This window comes from Ptychodera flava, chromosome 19, assembly GCF_041260155.1.
Source record: "Ptychodera flava strain L36383 chromosome 19, AS_Pfla_20210202, whole genome shotgun sequence".
NCBI classification, from domain to species: Eukaryota; Metazoa; Hemichordata; class Enteropneusta; family Ptychoderidae; genus Ptychodera; species Ptychodera flava.
The window spans coordinates 14,420,920-14,426,795 of record NC_091946.1 but is presented as its reverse complement, the minus strand read 5'-3'; the positions used below and the strand labels follow the sequence as shown (position 1 = coordinate 14,426,795).

The 5,876-nt window shown below is 37.4% G+C and overlaps 1 long non-coding RNA gene across 1 annotated transcript; it reads right to left on the bottom strand.

Annotated features, from left to right (window-relative positions):
• Positions 1 to 391: 391 nt before the first annotated feature.
• LOC139118242 (uncharacterized) lies at positions 392 to 4,177 on the bottom strand. The gene is made up of 5 exons (XR_011548648.1): positions 4,023 to 4,177; positions 2,224 to 2,288; positions 1,920 to 2,007; positions 1,453 to 1,562; positions 392 to 945 (listed from the first exon to the last, which is right to left on the bottom strand). It is a non-coding gene; the product is annotated as an uncharacterized lncRNA (long non-coding RNA).
• Between the last annotated feature and the right edge of the window lie 1,699 nt (positions 4,178 to 5,876).

Sequence of the window (5,876 nt, the reverse complement as noted above, 5' to 3'; positions counted from 1 at the left end):
CTAAACAAATGTTGTCAAAATTAAGACATTTGTCAGCATATAGAAAGCAGCTACTTTCAGTGTTCTACATCAGGGGGGGTTAATTTGGGCAAAGGTGGTCATTTGTTCTCTGTATTTTAGCCTAGCCAAATGTCAAAATTAACACTTTTGTCAGCATTCCATTAGCAGCTTCTGGTGGTCAGCTGATACCTCAGATAAATGTCAAACTTGTCACAATATATATCATCATCCCAATAGCAGCTACTTTCAACCTCTGCATTGGCCAAGGGAAATGTTAGGAGCCATCCTGGGAAATTTGGGGGAAAAGGTGGTTAACTTTAAAAGTCACCCATCAGCCAGCACTGCATGTGGTAACTCCCATCCATCAGACATACTCACTACCAGGCAAAAGGAAATTAAATCAATGTAAAAAATTTAATTCAAAGAAAAATCATTGGCAATCTTATTACAGAAATTGTTTGACAAATAAATTATGGCATTAAAAAATGCTCAGAAAAAAAAGTCAGGCAATAAATAAATAAACACAAATAAACCGAAACAGCAACACCAAGAAGGGGCCTGCAGTGGTGATCAAAATTTGCCAACATACGACTCTTTCACTGCCCAAGCAGGTGCACCATCAGGCACAGGCCTGCTTGAAGCTGTCCCATCACTCCTTTCGTGAATGAACCCACCCCCCATTTTAGTCAATCTTCTTTCGTGGCGCTTGTCAAGCAGTGTGAAGGCTTCGTTGACAAATTTTGATCGCCAAAGCAGTTGCCTCCTTCTCAATGGCTTGGCTTTCCTGGAGACAGCCAGGTCATCATCCGAAGAAGAAAACTCAGCAAATGAGTCAGTGTCCTCGCTTGACATATAGAGAGTACTCATAACCACTTTGAGCTTTTCTTTCTTTTCTTCCTCTATTGATGAGCACTTTTTTAGAACCTCACGTCGCCTTATTAATTTCTGGAAGAAAAAAAAAAAAAAAAAAAAAAAAAAATATATATATATATATATATATATATATATATATATATATATATTAATTTCTAGAAAAAAAAAAAAAAAAAAAATATATATATATATATATATATATATATATATATATATATATATATATATATAAATCACTATTCCTGATTAGTTGTTTATTCATCTGATGATCACTAACCAGCATGAAACTCGAGTAATGAGGTTGAAGGTACAACTTGAAACTATTATTATTATACTGTACAGACAGCTTAAATTCCCTACGTAGACAACACAATAATGTATGGCAGTAAAACTTTATATATCATTCCAAAAGTAAGACTGGCTTCGGACACAAGATAACTGAAATGCGCACAAACAATAAAATGTCTACCTAAGTACATTACCACTTTGGAATTGTCATCATTGACCGAGATTTTGTTAGCCTTTGTACTTTGAATCCATGTTACTAATGCCAATAAGAAAAATAAATTGTCTCATTACCTGCTGCTTTCTTTGCCTCCTGGCTTGTTTGACTCTAAATGTGGCAGCATTGCCTGAGGTCTCTCTCTTCTTTTCTTTTCTTTTCGTGAAAAAGTATGTCCTCATGGCAACTAAAAGAAGAGTTGAGACAACTGGATTAATACAAGGGAAACATACATTTTGAATATTACACTGTGATATAATGTCAACTGAAGACCCCATCTATATTTGAATACCCTTTTCAGAGCAGCACAATAAAATTATGCATGAAATAAATATGGTGAGAACTTAATATTTGTAAGACCATGAAATTGCATATTCAATCCTGGGCTGTGTGATCCATGCAGCAACTGCAACATCCTTGATCCCAACAAGGTGAATGGTTTATTGATGGTCATAACATACAACAGCGGTGATACAGAGGTATATTCTCCAATTATGTTTGATGTAGCCTGACTTACTCGCAAATATCATAAGAGTAAACTCACCCTGAATAACTGCTTCATCATCATTTAGTTGACTTTTAACGGCTTTCTTTATTTCTTTGTTCACGCTCTATTAACTGGGTGACCAAACCTGAAAGAAATAATTGGCAACAGTCAGACCCTACCAAACAGTACCAAAACAAAACATATCAAGCTACATTCCATTCTTTAGTGGTAAGATCATTCATTTTTGGTGGCATTTCACAACTAAACATCTCTATAGTTTATATTTATAGTCAATGATACTTGCATATGTTAGCAAATTGTTTGGCAAACGCATGAGGGACATCATGATTAAAATACTTACGGTTTACTTGTGTCCCACTTCTGTTCATTTTCAACAAGAGCATTGTACACATCGTGAACCGCTTTCTGCAATAAAAAAACAACAGACATCAGACTTCAGTTCAACAGGATTGACTTCTTCACACATGCTAATCATCACAGTAAACATTCAAAGACAATGTATTCGCCAGCAACAAATGTCAAGGGTCAAAAAAAACCAAACATCAGATTTGAACTCAACAGGATTGGATGAAATATGTAAATAATCAGCTGTTTATTCTTCACACATGATAATCATCACAATAAACATTCCCAGGCAATGTGTTCGCCAGCACAGTAAGTGTCAAGGGTTATGTCTGGAATTAGTCGAATTCTGTAATTATTCACGGTATGTTTGGTGGTTTGAGATTAATGCTTCAAGGTACGGAACATACTGATATCGGTGATTTATTCTGACGCTGGCGTACGCTACTGCAACTGTAGCAAAAATAACAGGCGACCACTAATTTGTACAAGGAAAAACAGGGTTACTCAGAATGACCCGTTGCCCATAGCAATGTCCCACATTATACAGTAAACACTGCCATAGTCAATTACCTGATGCAACAATTTTGAAGAAACGGTGTTTGTGTACAAGTTAAAATAGTTGAGAGATTGAGATACCATGTTTCAAATACGTAGTTTTCATTCAATACCCACGTACCCTTACCGATGCCTGACGTACAACAACACCACCTGCATCATATTGACATAATGAACTGCTTATACTGTACTGTGGCTGCTGAATGACCATGGTGGGTGCGTATAAGCTTGTGCACGTTCCGTTTTTGATCATGAGAAAATAAAATTTGACCGCAAAACAGTTCACAAAAACATGCCAGTAAAGTTACCAAAGGTCATTCACTTGCCTTTATTGCACAATCCGAGTATGAGCCACCGGTTCGGCAACACAAGACGGCTGTAAATCAAGGGGACCCATCTGCCATGGACGCTTAATTTATGCTAATTTTATGCACGATTTTTTTCAACACCATTTGATCTTCTATCGCTTTCAAAATCGACTTACACGTCCAAAGAAATTGATTGTACAATCTCTGAATACAGAAGTGACATATTTGTGAAATTTCAGCGTCCAAAAACCCGTAAACTTGAAACAAAGACATCATGCATGCTGCTGGTCAACATGGCCGACCTTAGTGAGACTATTCTATTTAGGGGACGGGGTGAGCAGGGTCAGAGAATCAAGAAAGTACTGGAAAAACGTGTCATTTTCCTTACAATGTTGTCAAGGGAACTCCAGTTTCCCATTGTTTTAACATCTTTTAATAGTTTCCTTATTATCTAAAAGGAATTTTACCAAGTTTAACGACCAAATACACTCTCCTAACGTTTCTGTATTGGAGTTACACTAGGGTAGGGGCTTTTTATGCGGGTAATTTATTCACGCAGAATTCATTGGTACTAATTTGCATAACAATAGTGAATGCCCCTGCAATGCTTGGTGAGCATTGAGAAAAATATCGAAACACAGGAAATGTACGTAATTGAAGCCGCACCGGGACTTCAGTGCCTGATCCCAGGGGTCCCTCAAAAATATTTCTAATACAAGCCGCGGCTTCAATTGGGAATTTTACGGTAATTAGTATAGAGGTGAAGCGCACATGGTGGTCTCTGTCTGTCTCTGTAGTCTTTGTATATGTGCTGACAATTTGTCTGTTAATGTGTCTATACCTCCGTGAATCTCACTAATTGTCTGGCATTCTATTCCTCTCTCTCTCTCTGGCTAATTTATGTGACTTTATAAAAATGAAAATTGTTTACCTGTTTGTTGATGCCACTTGGAGCCGTTGTAAAGTTGTAAGATCATGCTGGTTTCTGGAGTATCAAGCATGCCATTTTTTTGAAGAGAATATATTGAGTTGAGATAACCACTGCGTGAGTTCATCTATAATGTGGATATTGCGGCATCCGTTTGAAGTCATAATGTCGCATTAAGTTTTGGTAGTGTTAAGTCTTCGGTGCCCCAGAGTTCAGAGAAGGGATGTGATTCTTTGGAGGAAATGTCCTCCTGACTTTCCTGGGCTGCATCATGGGACTGTTGGAAATGCTGCTTCAACCTGTCGTGTACAGTGTGGAGTCTGTCCTATAGCCAACGACACAGTGTTGATTTTCCGCAACCTGACAACACAATAGATTAAAGAATAGCATAGTATGGGTAAGATGTTTGTTTATCAATTGTCGAGGTGGTTGAATTGATAGTAGTGGAATAGTAAGTGATTGATAGTAATTGGTAGTCCTAACACGTGATATAATATGTATCGTTTATGCACAAATGATAAACAATAGATATAGTGGCACGTGCGACCAAAATTAGTGTCTTTCCAAAAAAGGGCTATTTATTTAGTATAAAACTAGGCACGTATTACATTATAATCGACAAATGATATAACATGTGAATTCATTGTGAAACACAGACCGCGGCTGTAATAAACATGATGTTTGTGTTATTTGAATACAAAGGGTCGGCCAAAGGGTTAACAGAGTCAAAGGGAGGTGAGCAGAAATCCACATGCAGTACAGTCACAGGAATATTTTCGTGACGTTTTCATGCTTCTTGAACCTATACCCTTTGAATACTGTTTCAACAAAGGACGCATAAGCAAAATTATTGAAACTTTTAGTCAAGGGACATAATGTATTTATTGGGAACCACTTCCAGTGGTGGGATGAAATGTCATGGGTTTAATTCCATGTCTCACCTGTAGGCAGGGCTACTGCAAACCATGAAACAACATTTTAAACCCAAAGTACCAGGTACAGTGACTTGCACATATGGCTAAACTGAAAGACAAGAGTGCGCAGATCCCAGCTATGCTGCTTCCGGTGGTACTCCTAGCACCCGGCTGATAACCTGGCAAGCCTTTAATGGGAAAAAGAAGACAGCTTTTATTAAAGGAAGTAAATGACTAGTAGATGAAAGCCAGACATGGGTATTATACGGTGTTTTATGTCATTTGAATATGAGAGGTTAAATTAACCTGTCATGTGGACTTTTACATACGAGTTTGTGTTTCATGGTGTACTGAAGTTGTTTGAGAAAGGTTAGAATAATTTCTATTAGACGTCTGTAAGGTCACAGATTTTGTTCAAACAAAAGTCGGTAATATTGTCTCGTTCACATTGTTAGCATATTTCTCTTTAAACGAGGTAATGACATTGCTAGCAACGATCCTCAGGACAATGGTTACACTAGGATTGTAACTAAGATAAACATGTATATCTAACGTGATTAAAAGAGAGAGCTCAAAAAGGCCCGAAAATCCTAGAAAAACCATCGAGAAAGCAAAATTTGAAACATTTTGGTTCATACACCCATGAATATATAACTAATGTTGTGTCAACAAGATACGCGTCACTTTGGTGATAGTTTAGAGGGGAAATTGAGGGGAAATAAAAACGAGTATAAGTGAAGTGGATATTTGCAACACGTTTCATCTTGAAGGACCCATTGAATCCATCCTATGTTGCTCGACAAAACACGTTCCAAATCACGACATGCGAAAAATAGTTCGATCACTTGAGGGAATGGTTGAAAAAACAATCATTTCTTTACATGGGAAAGAAAACGATGAGTGTAATGAAGACCATGTTGTTGTTGTTGTTCTGGAGATACAT